Genomic DNA, 20,934 nt, shown 5'->3' with positions numbered 1-20,934 from the left:
ATCCTTAAAAATTCCTGTCAAGTCCTAAACTATGAGTATCTCTGTCCATGCATGAGACAAATATCCTCAATTCCAGGGCTCCCTAAATGACACTGGGGGAGAGGGGAGAGAGGTGCTGGGTTAAATGTCTGCTGAGTCTCTGTGTGAATTTGCTGCTGCCCTTTCTGGAAGCAGTGCTCTGGGCCTGGGTTTGCTGGGCAAGCCAGGAATACTGGCTTTGTGAATGAGATTTGCAGTGGTATAATTAATCTGCTCCCTGTAAAACAGAGAAATGCAGTGTTCTTTTTAAATTATAGGAGTGAATATGGGGCAACAGGGACAAATTAGTCTTATGAGGTTTTTACTACAGGGTGAAAAGGAATGTGTAACCTGTGAGTGCCTTTCTCTGTAAAGTTAGTCCTGGATACAGTTCCTGCAAATGTAACATTACTTTGTGCCTCCATTCAGTTGCTTGGCTCTTACTCTGTGTTTTTCTGACTTTATCAAGTTCCAGGCAAACCTTGGCAGTTGTCTGAATTTAAGTGAAATCAGCCATTTTGTTAGCTCTGAAATAAATCACATATCTGGAGGAGCAGGAGAAATCTGCCCGAAGAGTTACCATGCTGTGGTAGTCCTTGGCAGTAACTCTGAGCTAAGTAGCATATATCATGGTAGCTCTGGAGCTGTCTGGGCAGAATTTGCACTAAACCATTGCTGTGACTAAGGAGCTACAGCAGATTTCTCTGGATTCCTTTAAATTCCTTGAGTTTATGCTTTCTACTGGGCATGGCATAAAGGACAGAAATCACAAGCTGGGAAAAAAGTATTTCCCCTCTCTTGGTAAGCAACTGGTGCAAACAGAAGATTTCCCTCTTCAGCATCAGCAAGTTCAAGAGAGTGACTGCTCCACTTCCAGCCTCCCTGGCACTCTGACCTCTAAAGCTGGTGTAGGCAGCATTTGTTTCCTGTGATTCCCTCTAGCAACCTTATTTTCAGTCACCTGGAGCGTGGTGGAAGGTGACTTGTGTTTCCTTTTCAGAAGATGGCTTCATCTTTGGTACTGCTGAAAGGGCCTTTCTTTCTTACAAATTCCTGAAAATGTTGTTTGGAAAGATATCAGTACATCTACTTTCACACATTTGCCTAAGTGCCTCACTGTTGGACATTTCACAGTTCTGGGACATGTAAAACCCTGAACAAAAACTAATCTATTTTGGTCTTTTTAGAAGATTAAAGCAAACAAACAAGCTGATATTTCACTGCCCTCTTTCCCTTTTGTGTTTGAATAGCCATTTGCCCTAATTAATCTTGTGTGTGGCTCCTTAGCTAGGTAATACATTTTTTCAATGCATGTATGTATGTACACGTGAAATAAAAAGAGGCCAGACTATTTTCCGAGCAGATTTTTCCATGGTCTCCCATGTCTCAATTGCTGCACAGGGTTCTGAGAAGCTGCACGTGTGGTTCTCATGCAGAAAACAGAGCAAACATAATGTAACTAACCCATATTGACTACCAGATGCCTCCAAGTGTTCAGGACTTGTAGTAAACTACTGTTTTCTTTGGTCTGTCTCCACTCTGCCTTCTGATGCTTTTCCCTTTGATGCCCTGTGACCTCACTGCAAATGCGATGCCTTCTGCTCAGTGTTTTTGGACAGATGGATGGTGGTGCCAACAAGGAATCTCGAGAGCCAGCCCACTAGACTCTCTCTTGTCGTTCCTCAGAAGGATGGTAACTGATTAGCTAAAGATAATGGTTTCTGACAAGTGGTTAACTAGACTTAAAGAAATACTGTCTCTGTGAAACCAGAGTCTTCAGACAGATATTTAAGACTTCACTTCTCTGTCAGATGCAAGTGTTAGTAGCCATACTTTGCCAGCTGATCACAGGTCATAATTACAATTACTATCCTAGCCCAGAGAAAAGGTTCAGTTGATTTGTCCAAGTATTGATTAACTGGTGTAGTCAAGATTACTTCACAGAGGAGGAATAACCATTAATAGTGTTGCAATTACAGCCCAGAAAGTACAGTGATGAGAGGCTAGATTGGAACTTCAATAGATAAGGAAAGAGGCATCATTTATATAATCCTGAAAATCTTAGAGCTGCTATGTTAAAGGAGGTAATTAACCTGAAGGAATCACTGAGGACAGGGAGTAGTTCATGTCCTTGGGTTGTGTGCAGGAAGCTCTCCCCGTGGGGATCCTCAGAGGACAATACTTACCTGAGTGGCATCTCAGGGCTGATGCATATGTGGAGGTGTGAGGAGGCTGTGTTTTGTTGCTGTAAAACCTTCAAATACAGCCACACCTGCACAAAGGATGGGCAGTGTTTTAGTTCCTGCTCCCTGTCTGGTCTGCTCAGGCAGGAGGGGGAAGGAGAGGCCATAGCACAAAGTGACACCAGCATATCCTTCTTCTCTCCTCCTTCTCATGTGGATGCAAGAAAACTTAAATTTTTTTCTGAAACTAAGTTTTGTGTGGAGCAATAAAATTTTGCAGAAGAAAATAGCTAGTTAGGGCTCATTAAGTTTATAGGGCTGGTGCTGGTTTATTCCTGAGAGTGAGCTGCAGCTTTGAGTTAAGAGTCTAACAGCCGCTGCAGCTCAGCAAGAAAATCCTGTGAAGATTCTCCCACTGTGGATGAAGATCAGAAGAATTTTCTTAGTGCTTTGTGTGTCAAAGCCCAAAGTCCAAAGGCCAGGTCACTTTGTCCTGCACTGAGGGTGTTCAAATCTCTTGGATTAGGAGAGCTTCCAGCAAGCCACAGATGGAACCTCATTCTCCTGAACTTCTGGAGGCGGTGAAGCAGGACATACAGCAAGGCTATGGCTTTATTGATGAAAAAAATATTATCTGAAGTCAGAAAGTTCATATCCTCGATCTCTTTGACCCCATTATCTAGACTTCAGCTAATTTCAAAGGTCTGTCCCAAAGTCAGTCGGTTCCCAAACACAGCCAGTTACTCTGCTGTTCATGGATCACACGGCAGGAATGTGACTGTTCCTACTGAATAGCAACTGCCCGTGGGCAGTGTGTGTGTGCTTATATTCCCTCATACAGCCCACGCTTCCACACAGGGCCGCATTGGTTTATGTAAATTCATGCTAATCTCAATCTCTATATATGTGGGCATATTTCACCCATCCGATAAGGAACAAGGGACACACCCCTTGCTATATACTTTATATTCAAACAAGCTGGGGTTAATTTGATGCCAGGAGAACAGCTTTTAATTCCCCTTCTCAAGGCATTAAACTACCAACATTAACTTTCTGTGCTCAGCTCTTGGGGTCTACAAGGAAATGGTGTGAGCAGATTTGATAGCAGGTATATTGGCATGTGAATGTAAATTAGGTAGAGAGCTGAAGGCAAAATGAATATCAGGCTAAGATGTGTAGTGATTTACAAAGGAAAAAATTGAACCAACTTAAGCCCAAGCTAAATTTTTTTTTCTCATTGTGTTGATAGTTTGAGTGTTTGATCTGTATGCTGTGGGCAGATTGTTTGGAAATAGTAGGTGATGAGTTCTTTTGTTAATGAAAATGCGGAGGGATCTTGTGTCCCACTCTTAAATGTAAAATCTCTTTGTCAGAGCAACTCTTACCATTAACTGGATTTATTTCTGTTCATGCTCTGTTTTTCCTTCCTTACCTACTCTCCCTCAAATTCTACAAAAGATACAGGCTTTCAATTTCACTAATTTGAGTGCATAATCTGGTGATGTTCTTTTTATTTACAGGCTAGGTACTGAGTAGAGAAATGTAGATAAACAATAATCTGCCCAACTCACAGATACTGTTTGCATGCCTCCTCTTTACCACTGCTACTCTTTACCACTTCACTACAAGAGCTTTGTTAGATTTTATGGGGTATTTGTAAAAGTCAAGAGATTCCAGAGAATTTTACCTTTCTATTCAAGCTAAGGGAAAATATCTCAAAGCTTGCAGCTCTTTTCAGCAAAATCATTGCAAGCAGGTCGTGCCCTTTCTTAAACTGGTAAGATGACAGCTTGAGCTCATCCTCTGAGTGCCAGTGTGACAGTCTGATCACCTGGGGAGAGTAGTGTCTTACAGACAGGCAGATCCCAAGCCATTTTGGTAATTATAGGTGAAAACGAACAGCTTGCCAGTGCAGATTCTTGAGTGCCCAAGGCGTGTGCTTACAGTAGGAGCCTTCCCAGTACAACTGGTGCATTCAGTGGTTCTGCAGCAGCTTGTCCAGGGGGCCCCTGGAGAGAGCATCTTGTAAATAGAATAATCAGGAGATAATAAGTGTAATGGACAGTAGTCTTGCAAGCTCCTAGCCAGCTGGAATTGGGAGACCCCATGCTAGCTAATGCAGCTACATGATTGTCAGGTGCTGGCTGGGCAGCTAACCAGGCCTTTCAGTTGCAAACCGCAGTAATACTCCTTCTATTCAAAGATTGTTTATAATGTTTCTTGATTGCTTCTACCAATAAATTTTCATCTTCCACCAGCCTAATCTTACCTGTTCATTGCTTTCATGAGGCAGCGAAGTTCCAATCTCATTATGGAACAGGGAAGCACATACTGTCAACCTTAATATCACCAGCACTGACATCAGGCTGTCAATTTTCTGTTCATGTAGGAGTTAAAGTGGCAGACCATTGGTAGGAGAACAGCTGTTTCTTCAACAGGACTTTTCCTGAACTTAGGTATCAGTGTCAAAACAGAGGGTGTAAAAGTGTAGTTTAGGTAAAGTGTAGACACCTAAGTCAAAACACATGGAAAATGCCACCTCCTTTCCAGTTTACACCCTGAAGGTGTTTGAATTCCTTAAGGGTCCCAAGGCTTGGCTCTGGCATTTTCCAATGCCTCAATCTCTGAAAAAACCCAGAAGTGCCATTATTAGGACTAGGAAATTGCTTAGGTTCAAATGGGATTTCCAGTCAGGCATTTCCCTTAGCAAGTCTCCTGAAAGTCATGAACAATGTGATTGGAACCAGGAGTACCAATGTCACAAAATTAGGAATGTGTGATCCTTCCCTTTTAAAACCCATGCAGGCAAAGTCTCCCTCCTCCTCCCAAATACAGCAGCTGTCTGGAAGTAGAATTGACCAAAGGCATAAGAGGTTTTCTGCCCAAAGGAAGGGAGCCCAGCTCTGCTTATCTGGGCTGGAGATCCCAGCCACCAATGCATAGTCCATCTCTGCTCTGAACTTGTGCTCTGTGCATTAAGAGCTGGAGGGAGCAAGGTGAAGTCTGGCGTTAGGACAGAGTTACTTGAGTTTTACTTCTCCTTTATCTTAACTATCATTGCTTAGAGTGAGTATTCCTCCCAGAGGTACAGTGGGAATTTGAATTAGCATGGAAACTATCTTCCCCAGATAAAAAATAAAACAAAAAAACCCCCTAGATGTTTTTCTAACTGCAATGTGTCCATCAGCTATTTAATGAGTTAACAAGGCTGACATGGCTGCATCACAGAGCACCAAAGCTAGGCTTCTGTTAGAACAGAAGCTCTCGTGTCTCTTCCACCCCCAGGACTCCACTTCTTGCAAACTTCCTGAGTTTCTAACCATTTTGTTTGCCAGGATAATCTTCCCACAGTCTAACTAACATAACATTGTCTGTTTGAGTCTGCAGACAGCCTTAACAGAAAAGGGTGAACCTTTCCAGACCATTCATCTCAGTGAAGTACCAATGTCTCACTCAGCTGGTTTCACTCAATGTCAGTGCCACTCGTATTGCTGTGTGCTTTACTGAAGGTTTGGAGGGGCATGCAGGGTACAAAAGCAAAGGACAGAAGAGCAATGCCATGGAAAGGAAGAAGGCATCAGTCATCCCCTGCACGTGGTTGATGGATTAAGCCCCTCTGGTGACAGCAGAACAAACAGGAGCTGGAGCTCTGACCAGCTCACCCATTGCAACCTCCCCTGAGAGCAGCCCCTTCATGTATTCCCCTGCTGTTAAAGGTAGAAAGCTTTCCCCAACACCAGCTGAGATCATCCTTCCTGGATGCAAACTGGGCTGGTTGCCTCTTGTCCTTCTGCCTTGTCCCACTCTTTCTGCTGCTGTAATTCAAGCCATCACAGAGACCGGTATGAGTGAGTATTGTGAATACCCTGAGTGCTGTTAACCGGAGATATTTGGGTTGGTAGTGACACCCCAGCAGCTCCCTGGAGGCTCAAGTCTTCTGTCTTCCCTGTATCCAAAGAACGGTCTGTGTTTGCCCATGTCTCCATCGCAGTGTCTCCTTCCCTGCCCAGGTTCTTCTACTGAACACCTCCCCTTCCCCGCTCTTCTCTGGGTTTTCCCTCACCTTTTCCCTGAGGGTTTTCAAGACACTGCAGTCAGACACTCTTCTCTATGTCACTTGAATGGGACTCTGCTTTTAGTTTCCATTTTTTTCTGAGCTGTTCTCTTGGTCTATACCCAGAACTATAAAAGTGGCCACTTACAGGGGCTAGGACTCCTGGAGCATCTCTTCTCTAATTCTTCAGCTTTGAATATTGTAACTTTGTGTGCTCCAGCTTTGGTACCTTTGTTCTGGATGCATGACAGAGAAAAATTCAAGGCTATGCTGCAAAATGTTTGTCTTTCTTCTTTTAAGACTAACAACCATACCCCATGCTTTTTTCCTCCTCTCTCTATGTGCTGTAGCTTTTTCACACCTCTCCACTGAAGAACTCCTTCAGAGGCACTAAAATGAGTCCTTACTTCTTTGGCGAAGAGGTGGTTAAAAAGGAACAGGACTGTGAGGGGGAGATGGGGCTGTGGAGCTGAGCAAGGCTGAGTCAAGACAGAACAAAAGGCAGCATCGGCTGAAGTCAAGGAGAGGTAAGGGCCTGGAAGGATAGGGGAGGGAGGGCTGTTGGAGCCTGTCCTTCATTGACTGAATAAATAACCCACACGGCAATAACAATAAATAATTTTATGAGGAGCTAGATAAGCTTTTAAGGGGAAAAATGGTAGGGGGTGTAACTGCAAATTGAGGAGGAAAGCAGCAGAGATGGGTTTCCCTGTTGCCGTCTGTCCTTTGTTTGGCAGCAGCTCATTTGTGAAAAAAGCAATCAAGAGTAGTTTTATGATGCTACGACATTTCAATGACTTACACTCAGTGAAAATCCTTGATGTTTCTCCTTTAGCTAGGTTTTGCTGTTCAGATTTGAAAGCATTTCCCTGTCTTAAATCCTATTTTGTTAAAACTGGCAATGAGTAAGATCACAAGTTCCTTAAGAAAATCCTCTGGGCTTCAAAAGGGATGTGTTCATTACCCTTGTAATTAGCAGGGAAACTTCATCTTGACAGGGCACTCAGTCCCCTCTAGTTACCCTCCTCACAGCTCCTTAATCACCGGGTGCCATTCGAATTGTAGACTGCCACTATTTAATGTGTATTGTAGAAAACACTGATTGTATTTCAGTGTGAAACACTTAAAGATCTGGGCCATAAATATTTCCATCAACCTGTGTCTCTTCCACCCCCAGGACTCCACTTCCTGCAATACAGCTAATCCCTCAAAATGCAGTTTGGATTTTGCTTTCTGTGGAGCTGATCCTTACGTGAAGGAAAGGTTACCTTGGGAACAAGGTTAAATGGTAGGCTCATGGACCTACTCTCTTATTTCCCCTTTATGATGGAAATGTAAGATGTTGTGAATGGTTCGTCATAACATATGCCAGCAGAAGCATGCCAAAAATAGCAATCTGCAGCAGCACACAGTATGTAACACTTGCATACTTCTCCAAGAGTTAGGGAGATCATTGGAACAACACATGTCAGATGCTATTACTGTCATATTGCTGAGGCCATCTGTTAGAGGCCAAGATCAAGACCTGCTGCTTTCCTGGGAACAGCAGCTCCACAAAGGACGGTGGCAAATTAAACTAAATCTGCTCAGGTCCAGGGAGTTCATCTAATGGATTTTCTTGTTTTGTTTCAAGATTTCGTCAGGGATAAACCCAGCAGTATATTTTAGATATTGCTCCAGGGGAACTCTGAGGAAACTCTTTTTAATTCTTTTTTGTTTGTTTGCTATGGGGTTTTTTTGAGGGACTAAATTGCAGGTCCAAGATAAGGACTGAATTGTCAGGACAGGATGTGCACATTAGCACTCACAGCTGTGCTTCTTGAGAAAACATGTTCATAACCAAAGTTCATACAAATGTGCACATGAAATTCTTTGCAGCTACTGAACAATAATTTGACAGCAACCTGGAGTTGAATATGACAACTGATTTATGCAGTTGACTACACAGACACAAATTTTTAAAGCAAAGCAAAGATTTTTGAGGCTCCATATGGAATTTGGATGCCAGTTCCTCCTAGTGGTCTTCAAAATCTCAGCTAGGATATCTGTTAATGTGTTTATTAGAAGTAAGAGGAAATTCTATGTAATTTGGATCCACAGGGAATTTTTCTACTGGCAGCAGTAGGCTGGATTTCACACGTACACTTACTGTATCAATATAGCTACTCACACACATATATCTATTCATATACATATAGATAGATGTTTTCAATAGTATTAGCATAATGGCACAGCTTTTAGTTCCACTGCATTCGTAGAAATTTACATAATGGGCATATGTTTTACTGATGTGTTTCGTAACAGTTCTAAACAGTGTCCTTGCTGGCACCAGAACACGGTACAATTAAATGTATTGATGTGGAAGATTGGAAGTCTCTGTTATGAAGACAGATGTGGTTCAAATGCCATGAAGTGGGAGCAGTTCACAAATGTAGGAAAATGACATCATAGATCTTGAACATTTTTGCAGAGGTTTTGTTTTGCTGCATGTTGGTTAAAGACTTGGACCCAGCTCCTACCCATCCTGCACTTTCCACTTAGTAGAGGAACTTGCACTACAAAAAGCCTCCAAAGCTTTGCTTTAACTCTGCTGCAGAAAGAGGTTCTGTTTTGAAACCTCAGGCTGTGCTACAGCAAAAGAATACTTTTCCTATGGACTCAGGATGTTCACAGTGAGTGCCTCACTCTGCTCCTTGAGGAGCCCAGCACAACGGGGTGCAATAGCAGGAAAGACCTTTCCAGAGTGGAGGAGGCTCAAATCTGGTACTAAAATAAGGAGAAAGCAGTGGGGAGTCTGCAGGGCAAGAGGGAGATGCATGGGGAGGAGAGAGGACTTCTGGGAATTCCTGGCTGGCAGCACCTTGTCATACGCTTGCTGGCTATTTCCGTGTTTTACCCAATGACTGTTTCATGTAAAATCTGTGGATGGTCCTTGGAGTTGGGGTAGGATCCAAGTCTCCATTTCCAGGAGAGCATTCTCACTGGCAGGGCAGAGATCTGAAGCTTATTAACTACACTTTCAGGACCTTTTGCTTGTGGAGGTCACTCTGGAGAGAGGACAATAACTTCATGCTCACAGCAATTTTATAATCTACTGCTGTTCCATCCTCTGGGTCTCTTGCAGGAAACTGGTGTCAGAAAGATGCTGCTGCAGCTTTTGCCAGCAAGGAGTAATGATCCCAACTGCAGCACCCTCTGTACACATATCACTGTCTGGGGATGCTTGCAGTGCAAACTGATTATGCAGTGCAGAAGTACCTAACAGTCTTCTATTTATTTCCTTTGCAGGAGAAATTCCCCAAGTGGGTCTCTGTCAGTCCTCCCGACCATTTCTACTCATTGCATTGTTCAATCAGAAGTGTTAAAAATACATTTTCAGGAGCCTTGTTTGATTGAAATTCATTGTGTCCAAATTAATTCGGATGAGTTGGAAACCTATTAGTTCCTTGGAGGAGGGAAGCAGGGCGGAAGTGAAAGATGGCATGGCAGTTTTGGAGCCCAGCAAAGGGCGTGTTTGCAAACCACAGGTACTGTGGAGAGATTTGTCACCCCTGAGAGGTGCTAACCTAAAAGAGAAGCTTGCATAGTATGAAATAACCTCCCCTTCTCTCCCTCTCTGGGTTTAATCTTAGCATTATTTGGGGTAGAAGCAATTTTCTGATTTTTGAATTTTGTGCCAAATGACAAGCTCCCAGGACAGGGAATTTCAGCTCACTGAGACTGATGTTCTTGTCACTTTTACTGCCACTTCCAGCACAAATGGGGAGTGATGCCAATTTCCATGAGTAGCTTCTGGCATCTGCCACCAAAAGGGACTCTGGGGGAATCCACCAGCAGACTAACTCCAGCTGAGGGACCACACAGCTTCCAGCATCTCCAGTCTGGAGCAGGTGTGCCAGTAGTCAGGATGACTGACCTCAGAGGACTGTCTTGGATTAATCAAAAGCTTTAAATTCATTGTCTGGCAGAGGGTGGTATTTTTTTGACTAATATGTGTTTTGACAACGTGTTCAAACAATTCTGAAGATTTCCCACAGCCTAAGTGCTCATGTTACCTCCTTGCTGGCACTTCAAAATATTCTCAAGTTCCATTTAATATCTTGCCTGCATGTGACCAGAAAAGCTCTCAAAAATTGTTCCACTTTTAAACTCATGGAAAAAGAACAGTCAATTCTTAAATGATCTGACCAGCACTGAGGCAATTTCTATATGTTTCATAGTAAGTGGTAATAGAGAACTTTCGTAAAGCAAACCCTAAACCATCCCAAACTGTGCTTTCCCATGAATGAATTCCATCACAAAAACTGCCTGTGTGTGGACTGCAGGAGCTCAAACACAAGATGTGTTAACATGAAGGCCGTGTCCAATCTCAGTCATAATGACACAGAGAGACAGTATTTCTAGTTCCACTGCCAGACACTAATTCATTCCTTGCTGCAAGTGGTTTCAGTCCCAGCAGAGAAAGAGGCAGGTCCGCCATCGGGGCTATCCAATTATGTGTAATTTTTCAGGAAAAGCTGTAAAAAATATTTTCCTTCGTGAGCCTGAGCTTGAGCTGCGTATCTCTAGTGACACAGTATTTTCGTTCTGCATGGCTTTTTGTGGTGTTTCACGATGTGACAGGTTTCAAATATTTAGTGATTGTAAGATTAAAATGCGTAGTGTAAAGGTGGCAGAAGGATGATGTGTGTGTTTGCTGCTTTCTTGCTTGATTTTCCTTAGGTTAGAAGAGGGCAGAAGAATCCAGATAAACCAAAGCTAAAATGTGTTTTTTCAATATTGAGGAAATACAGACTTACTTGTTTACAGTTGGAATATTCTTTAATGAAGGCAACCCTTGGAGTAACAGTATATATGGGGGAGGCTGAGGCTGGATCTATTTCTCCTAAGAGAATTGTGAATTAATATGTGTTCCTCTCTTTTCCTCTAATTTCTTTCTGCTGGTAGGAAAAATTGTATCCATAACGTAGCTTCAGTCCATGTCATTTAATATCCTAGACTGGTCCCCCCTTGGGATGTAGGGGAAGTGGGAAGAAGGAGTATATTTAGAAAAGGAGATAGTTTGTCAAGATCTAAGGAGCATTTTGGTCAAAACAAGATCCCTAAAATGCACTGGATTCAATAGAGATTATTTTAAAAATGTTTCTAGAAATTATGTTCTGCTTTTGCTGCATTCTATGGTTTCTGGATTCAGGGATGGAAAAATTACAGATTGCCTTACTAAGCCACGGTATTGTAAGAAACGAATAGTGCCAAATAGCCTGTCCCTGCTGATGGCTGTCTGTGGGTCCTCAGGGAGAGAGTAAAAGAAAGTGGGCAAATCCCTAGGGAGCCTTGCCAGCACCCAGCGCTGGTGGCCCAGCTCCTGGTGTTCTGCCTTGGTGGTGGGGAACACCTCTCCTTCCTGGGGAGCTGATCTGGTGGTACACATTGTCCTTTTGGGTCCTCTGTCATGCACCAACTCCTCTTTCCTCTGCCAGTGTAGTGACTCTACCCAGGAGCTCCTTGTGCCTTTGGAAATGAGCTGCTGTGCTTCACCCTTGAAGAATAGCCACCCAGAGAGGGGGCAGCTATTAAGCCCCTTTTTTGACCTGAATCTTACCTGGTTTATTTCAGAAGAGGTTGTTGCCTTCCATTGTGCCAAATGCCTGCTCCTTGAAAGCACAGAGTCACAAAGCCATTCAACACACTCTCACATCACTAGGGGGAAACCATTTATTCATTTTATGTGCTTTTTCCCCTGGGAAAGCAGTCCAAAGCCTGAAGTGTCATTAGGAAAAGCAAGAGGAATACTGACAGTTCTTGTTTTGCAAATTGTCAAATGAACCTATTTCTCACTGTTGCTAGTAATGTCTTTCATTATGGCTTTAATGAAATTGCATTGACATATTTATGGTCTAATAAAAGAAAAAAAGATACCCTGGAAAAGAAGTTTTCAGAAGCTGAAATGTTTTAATAATGGTTTCATAAATTATTTTGATTTTTTTTAGTCATAAACTTTGGCAAAATGAGTGTCATATTATTCAAAAATGCTAATGAAATGGTCTCTGGACTGTGCCATTTACACCTGTAAGATGTATTTTCTCCTGCCTCTCCTTTAAATTCAATGCCCTTCATTTTTAACATCAATGGGAAGCTGGCTACAATGTATTGTATCTTCTTCCCACACAGACCATTTATCCACTATTATGTTTTCCTACTCTCTTATCACTGGGAAAACAGCACTTTGACACACCATTTTATGATTTATACTTTTAAATACCCACCTGATCCAGTTTTATTATGTCCTCAGTTGTTGAATTCATCTTGAGTTAAAGTAGGGACTTAAGCATCTGTTTTGAAATTGTTAGGGATTAGCCAGAAAATTTTGTAATGATTCTGATGAGCATCTGTCAGTTTTTTTGTGGGGCAGTGGTGAGAGCTTCCAGATAGATTGTTGTGTCTGGTGGATTTAGATCTGGACTCTTCCTAAACCTAGGACCCAATCTGTTAATTGTACTCATTTGCATGAGCGCAGTTCTGGTTTCAGTAATAGATAATGTAAAATTTTTTTAGTTTTTTTTTTTTTTGTAAACTCATAAAATGAGTCTGACTGAGAGCTTTGTATGTTCACTTCACTTCTATGAGTCAGACAGTTGCTGTATCTAGCTCAATTAACATCTGAATTGGCTTTTATGAAAAAAAAAAGGCTCTTGGTTCTATCCCAGAGGTCACAGCAGACTAAGAAAATAAAGGTCATGTTATATCTTGAATTCAGGATGTACAGATGTTATAAAAAGATAAAATCTGAAATCCAGAAGGAAAAGGAAACCTTATCTGCAACTATGCTATGTATATGTAAATGGTAACAGATGATTTACTGGTAGTATCTTTTTTATTTTTCCTTTTAACAAAGAAATGTCATAAAAATAGGCAAAAGAAAAAAACTAAAATGGACCAATGAATAACAATACATACTCAATCTCTCTTAAATATGCAACTAGAGGAATATATGCTAGTTTCTTAGGATATGACTAGTAAATATATTGAGACTTAGTGGCAAATCTGCCTTCTTGGAACAATAGTTCCTATATCACAGATGAAAATAAGAATATATGCATCAAAAATAAAGAAGAGAAACAATACATATACCCCTGAGACCTCTGTATAATTCAAATCAGTTGTCTGCAAGAGAGTTAGAAAATACTTCATACATTCAGGGAATAAAGCTTTCCATCAGAGAAATAGAATAGATATATCTAGGATGTATCAGCATTGGTCTCATATTTCCTTTCTCTGGGGTTTACTCTGATGTCATTTCATAGTAGCCTTACTTTTCCCTTTGAAACTCACCATTCTTAGCTCAGATGCAGGGACAAAGAACATTTCAGAGGCAGAGTTCTTGGCACAATTTTTGCTCATGTTGTAATTTCATCCTGTTTCACATTTTCAGTCTCCTCCTCTGCCTGCTCTGACTTCTGGCTGAGCAACTGCAGAATTCACCATGTTTGAGACAAGTCAAGTGCTAAGCTAATAAATAATCTCATCCTCTGTGAGGTGGTGGTGGGGGACATGGTGGCACAGAGTACATGGAGTTTGGCCCATTTTTTCAACAAAGATGTGTGTGATAGTTTTCAAAGTTTTTGGAAAGGATTGTCGTTTAAAGCTGTTTGTGGTTCTTACAAATGTATTTGTTTATCTGCTTATTCAGATACACTTGTTCTCTCTGCCTGTTGTCTACCTGCCTTTTTATGATCAGCAAACCTCAGGAGTGTGGCTGCAGTGGCTTACATACTTGTCTAAGTGTCATGCTTAGATTTGAGCCAGTTGATATACTGAAATCTACCTACTCCCTGTTTCTCACTAGTAATATACACAGCACTTAAGTGAGTGTAGTCTCCAGGCATCTGAGTGGGATGTTCTGTTCAGTCTCACAAAAGGCCACTGTAGCTGAGATGGAGTAAATGAGTTACCTAAAGTCACATGTGGTGCTTCAATAGGAACAGGAGCTGCAGCAAATTTCTTTGGTAGATCATTAAATATACGACTGTAATTGCCAGCAACCAACAAGAACAGAATATGAGCGTGTTTGTGGTTTAGCATGTGTATGTGTTTGATCACTAGTTTACAACATAATAATCCAATGCATTTATGGAAACCATTAGCGATTTTCCAAGGATCGTAAGAATATAGGAGCAGAGTTGCAGTCCTGTGTCCTGCCTTTTGTGCCTTAGAAGAAGATGAAGCAATTCTGCAGCAAACAGGTTGGAGAATAGCCAGTCTACCCAAGTAGGGCTTGGCTTTCATGGGATATCTCATCTGAGTCTCAAATAGAGACCTGCATGATTTTAAAGCAACACCCTTACATACAGAAAGAAGTTTTGAACTGTGATATATGCTTAGCCTCAACTACAGGTTGAGGTGCTGAATCTCCCTGGTCTTTATTTTATAAAATGTCTTATGTTTCTTGTGACACAGAAATACCTAAAACATAAACCAAACCACAAATATAATTTAGCAGCTTTCATTAGAAGCCCGTACAAACTAGGTAGGTCAGTTGTTACCTCTGAAAGGCCTGGAATTGATTTGTTTGTCAGAATGGTATAAATGTACTTAGAGGTGTTCTAAGGATGATTTTAAATGAGAGATTCATAAACTAACAAACTTTGTAATTTATGTGTACAAAAATGTACCGAGTATGTAGTGTATTTCTTACTAATTTGCAGAGGCTACTCTATATCTTCAGGAAACACAGAGATTTGAACATAGCTGTTAGCTAAAATTTTAGTGCAAAATTTAGAACTGAACTAATTTCTAACCTAGTTTCTGACTACTAAATTCTATATTGTTTATTACTTTGTCCAAATAATTGCTGATTTGATAGTACTCCTAATCTGTTTTAATGGTGAGGTAAATGTGTCTCAGCCTGTATCAAAAGAGAGTATACTTTTCATTTAATGTGAAACTTCAATAGTAACCCTCCCTGTTTTTTTACAGGATTGATCATTATGTTGGAGAAAAAAAGTATCTTTTTCTTGAATGCTGTTTAGTTTTAAGAGATGATAACACGCAAGAAAAAGAAGATATTTTTCTTGCACAGAAGTAAATAGCAGCCATTTGATGAATCATTGCCGCAAGTGTAGCAATTAAATTTCACTCCTCAGGCACTTTGTTTTGAATAAAAATATTGCACAGTTCCTTACCAGTGTTTCCTATATAGATTTGGATTTTGTAAGGAATAATGGAAAGCTGGACATGCAGGCGTGTTTGTTCTCCTGATTTGTAAAAGGGGAATTGTACTGTGAGGCAGTTTGGAAAAGAAGGGTGTCTGTGCAAGGAAGCCAAATTTGAATCCATGCCTGACTCCATAAACATCTCCTTTATTCTTCATTATCCACCACAGAAGGTGAAGTGTCTTTGTGTTTGTTAAATCATTGGTCTCGGTCTTACTATTGCCATTCAGTGTCTGCAGCCGTGACACTGCATCTGTCTGTGAAGCTGAATTCAAAACACCCTCACTCTGGCTCAGAAAGCAAATGAAAGGCTTGGGTCAATGGATGACAACATTTAGAACAAGAATTTAACTGGTTGCTTGAGGGTAAAGGGGTTTGCATTTGCTTATTGATCCCCTGATCCCCTCAGGCTGAGCCACATCTCATTGTGACGGCTAAACTTTGCTATGGATCTGAACTGATGTAGCTAATGGAGATGGACCTCATGCCTCTGACCTTTCCTGGTCCTCCCTGTCAGACTGGACTGGTTATTCTCCAAGCTGCACCTGGGGCTGCCTTTGCTGAAACCCATGAGCCAGTGCTTACTGCATAGATCGTTTTTAGGTGTCTTTGCTTTAGAGCCCACTGCATACATTACAACCGTGGCGTTACAAGTGTAAATTCTCAAATAACAAACTATTTACCTGTAGATTCAGTATGCTCTGGCATCTGTAGATATCTGCTCTCCCCTGTTAGTCCAGAATAACACTGTAAAGGTCAGCTCAGGGCAGGAATCACCAAAATTCCCTACTCACATTATGAAATCTCTCCTGGTTTTGTTGTTGTTTTAGTGGAACCTGTAGTTTCTTCTAAAGGAATGCCTGCTCCTCACAACTCCTCTAAAAATCTCCCTGAGGTTTTCTATGTGATAAGTTGTCTCTAAAATAATTTCATGAGTAAAGCTGGTACAGTATTTCAGATATGTTCCTGCAGAGAGAGTAGGACCGTTGCAGGAAGGGGGTTGCCTGGATCTGTTGTCTAATAACTCTTCATCTATGATAGAACTTAGCATAGCTACAACAGGATGAATAAATTGTTCTCAGTCATCTACCAGTGGAAATTTCTCTTCACAGCATCACTTTAAAAAGGAAGCAGTTCCCTTAAAATGTTAAATTGATGTTCCAGCTGAGAAAAATAACAGTAACTTTTGAAAGAGAATTTGATTTTTGTACTCTTCTGGTTTAATACCTGGTATCCTTAGGTATCTGCAAATATATCCTGAATACATAATCAGCCTATGCTGAAACCAGCACAAGTTTCATATCTCTCTTGTAAATACAATTCCTACAAAGGCTGGTTGCCCTACCTCAATACACAGAACCACTGCATGAACTTACAAAGTGCTCTGAAATCCTTTAAAGTATAGTACTTTTGAGTAAACGACATTCTGCAGTTTTGTAATGTCATGTGGATAAATGCCTCTTTTACTAACTGTGAGGGGACTACAAAGCTCTGTTGTTGTACAAGTTTGATTTTCCATTTCTTGGGGCTGGAAAATAGAATAGAGACTTGTCCTAGCCTTCTGGCAGAATTGACAAATCATTAATTCCATTGATTTCCATGGTAGTGAAATTTATCAAAATGAAGTCTATTTGTATTAGCGAAAAAGGTTACATGCCATGGCATTGAAAGCTTTCTTCTTGCTTTTATACTTTCACCTTTATTTATTTGTTCTTTTTGAAGCACTGTTACATACTGTCAGGTGCCTAGAAGCTTCAGACAAAGATTTTCAGGGAGAATCTCCTGTTGAGTCATGAAGTGCAGAAAGGACCCCCTGGCTTTCTCAACTCCTTCTCAGAGAGGAGTCAAGGTGTGGCTGGATCCAGTCCTAGTCCCAGACTTGGTCAACCGTTTACGTCTAAAAGAGTAATTGAGCCTTTATATGACTTTGTATTGCAGGTTTAAGGATGGCAAACCAATTAATAATTTTTTTAAATTGATGATAATGATTAGACTAAAAGACTTTAGTCTGAATTTAATTTAGTCTGAATACTATTACTACCCAGTATAGATAGTAATAGCTACAAGTATAGTGCACTATTTATTAAATCAATAATTTCCAAGCTAGCAAAATAATTATTAAGAGAGATTGACGTTACCACTACCTATGACTGTGGCCAAATATCTTTCACTCAGCCTCGAGGTGTAACCTTGAGATGCATCCCCTCTCAAGTGAGGAATCTCGACATGCACTCCTAGAAGGGGTATAATAGAAAACCCTGCTGTTAAAAAGTGGGACTGTGCTTTTATAATATAAAGTGATTGATGGTCAGTCATATGTTGCTAGGCCAGCTGTATCAGCTCAGCAGCCTTTAGCTCAGCAGCTCTGGATAAGTTATCAGTACTATCACTTGTTGGTTCCTTTATCAGGAACATTTTCTGCCACATCCTCACCAGTGAAAGTTCCTGTCAGGATACATTGTTTTTCATATTCTCAAAGTGCTTAACTTTGGGATTGTTGTCAGTCTGGTCTCAGCACTCTTCAACAGCAAAAGCAGCATGACCTCCCTTCTACATCTGCTGATACAAATAGGGTAAAGTTTGAGCTGTTATACCCCCACTTAGGCAGAGGAGCCTGCTTTGTGTGTCTTGTAAAGAACCTGGAGTGGTTGACTATGAAGCCTTCTTGTCCACTGCACTCAATGCGCTTTATGTCAAAATTGCAAATACATCAAGTGCTGAATGAATGTTTGCCAGTCTTCAGAAGGATTTGAGAGGAGAAAAGGACTGTGTGCAGCAGGCAAGCCCACTGCACTTCTACCCCCACCCAGCCTGCAAACTTCTGCGATGAAAAGGTCATTTGAAGGTGTTTTACTAGGAGCAAATTTCCTTTTTTCTTGATTTCAGGAAGAAAACACTCCATTTCCTGCTTGGTGGGCTTGCCCCATTCCAGCAGGTGTTGGTGCTGGCTGGTGTATGTGAACACAGCTGCAGCTGGAGTGCTGGTGGTTCACAGCACTGGTGATGCTTTGCAGGGAGTGCTCTGCTGCTGGGGGCTGTGCTGTGCTTCCACTGGAGATCAGCCTCTGGATGCCATGGAGGTGCACAAGAAGAGGAGGGTTAAGGGTGATCTCTGATTAAAGTTCCATTTGCTGATTCTCTTCACCAATTTATATCCAAGTGCTACTTTGCTAATTAATGACTGCTCATGAAATGCCATGTGTCAGCAATGAATCACTTATTTTTGTTGCACTTCAGTAGTATATGGCTAATGAGCAAGGACAACTCATATAATTAAAGCCTAAAATAGCCTTGTCAGTAGGACACAATCAAGTGTTTATATCTTGCTGCAGTAGGTGGACCACAGTATATCAATTGCCTGTCTTTGCCTTTGGTGGTTTTACAAGGAAAAAAATTGGAAAGTTTAAAAAGTTTGGGATAATAAATATTTTTTCAATGGTAGTAGTATGAGGAATTGAATTTCATTTTAAAAGAACTAAAATCCTGCCAGTTACCTGTATCTAGCATAACCTTAAAATAAGACTGTCTTAATTATTGCCCCTAATGGGCCTCATCAAGCTCAAAACTAATTAAAAAAAATAAATAAAATGGAGAAACAGCCTGGATGAAATGGGGAAGGTTAGTAAAAAGTTACAGCAAAATCTGTAGTTTGTGTCTCCACAGCTGCACGTAGGTAGGAAAAGCGAGAAACAGGGATGAGCCCGCTGTGAATGTGCGTAGGCAGCTGTTCGTACTTTAAGCAATACTGTGAAAAATCTGCCACTGAACCAGTAAACCAGCAAATAGCATTTCTCCTCTTTGACCCGGTCAGTGTTAGCACAGCTGGGATCTTGTATTTTCATTCATGAGAGGTAAGATCAAGCCTCTGGAGAACATTTGGTCCACCCATGCACGCTGCATCTCTTTCCCCACAGTGTTATACATCATGGTCTGAACCATTGATGTAGACCACTAGTTTTCGTCACAGATGAGGAAAAAAAGAATCATATTTCTGAGAAAGCAATTAGAATCTATTAGTCAAAGTACCCAATGTTAGTAGTGACACACACAAAAAGACATTTGCAAATGGTTTCTTAGATGCAGCAGTGGAAAAACTGCATCCCATCTCCTCTGTCAAGAAATAAATCAGTTCCTTGTGAACCCACTTATTCTGATAAGCATATAAGGGAAGGGGAGGAATATATGTAGTCTATATTGAAAAGATAAGGCAAAAAAGAGACATTATGGAAGGCATGGGAAGAAGGATAGCCCCTTTATTTCTTAATTAATATTAATATTTCAATGTTCAGGATTTTAAGTTTGTAATAAAAACCAGTTTTATGACGTTCCTTCCCACAAGAGCCCCTAACATTTCCCTCCCACTCCCTTTGGCACATGCCTATGTGGGAATTCAAGTTTCTATAAAGGATCAAAAACCTTGGCCACCAGTTGTGACCACTACTGCTGAAAAAGAGCAATACAAGTGAACATCTCTTTTCCTCGAAATAGGATCTGAACAGTTTCTCACTGTGACCAGATCTGATCTTGGTGCTCAGCAGCAATGACAGCTACAGCTGTCCCAACAGTGCATTGGATAGAGCCTTTGTATTGGCCTCATGCAGAAGTTTAAAAAAAAATCCTGCGAAATGAGGATCATTTCTGAAACGACTTCTACAAATTCTCAGAAATCTTTGTGAGTGCTTGAGAAAAGCTCTCACTCTGGGGTGTAAAGCACAGTGGGATTTTAATCTCTTTATTTTCACAGGCTTGTTTAGGGAAAATACTCAACTCAGGTTGAGTGGTGAAGACCTTAATCTCCTTATTGAGAACACTACAGCCCTTCCCACCTGGACTTGCTTGAGTGTTAAGCTATGAAGGCAGACGTGCTGCCTGTATCCTATTCCCTTCATAGTTCTGCTGTGATCTCCAATGATATCCTGACACTGGAGAGTTGCCCAGTGATAAATTGGTAGACAATTCCTCCTGTTGACATCTGCTCTTCCACATTTGTTTAGCTCTTTGAATGCTGTTACCTTGCATTGACAAGGCTGTGGATAACCACCCTCCATCTGAGCAGTGAGATTGTGAGAGATCTTGGATGGAATGAATTTAGATATTTCTGGTCTCTTGACTTCCCTTTTGGTCAAGTCAAGGTTCTTTGTAACTGAAGAGTAGAGGCAGGGATAAAAGTATGAGACTGTTAGAGCATCTGCAAAATGGGCACTTCATGTTTTTAAAAAACATGCACTGTTGTGGAACAGAAGTGTAATATATGCCATTAACATTAGCATCATTGAACACCCTCTAAACTGCAGAATGGTGAGAAAAAATTGATATGAAAACAAGAGAAAATGAAAACTGTAATAAGCTCTCTGCATAAGAAGGGTGTTATAAATATAAAGGCTAAGCTGAAACAATGTGAAGAATGATATATATTTCCTATTTTAAAGCTAAGACTGATTCTCTGTCTCTAACCCCCAAAGCTGTG

At 41.1% G+C, this 20,934-nt stretch overlaps 1 long non-coding RNA gene across 1 annotated transcript in view; it reads left to right on the top strand.

Moving 5' to 3' along the window:
* The first annotated feature begins 6,397 nt into the window (after positions 1 to 6,397).
* LOC125324408 overlaps positions 6,398 to 20,934 on the top strand; it is a 38,330-nt gene continuing 23,793 nt past the window's right edge. Inside the window, exons 1-2 of the long non-coding RNA XR_007202963.1 lie at positions 6,398 to 6,782; positions 7,433 to 7,543. This is a non-coding gene — a long non-coding RNA (uncharacterized LOC125324408). The remainder of the gene's footprint in view (positions 6,783 to 7,432; positions 7,544 to 20,934) is intronic.

Source organism: Corvus hawaiiensis, chromosome 4 (assembly GCF_020740725.1).
Source record: "Corvus hawaiiensis isolate bCorHaw1 chromosome 4, bCorHaw1.pri.cur, whole genome shotgun sequence".
In the NCBI taxonomy this organism is placed as follows: domain Eukaryota; kingdom Metazoa; phylum Chordata; class Aves; order Passeriformes; family Corvidae; genus Corvus; species Corvus hawaiiensis.
Note: the sequence above shows the minus strand (reverse complement) of the source record. Positions and strands in the feature narration are given on the sequence as shown.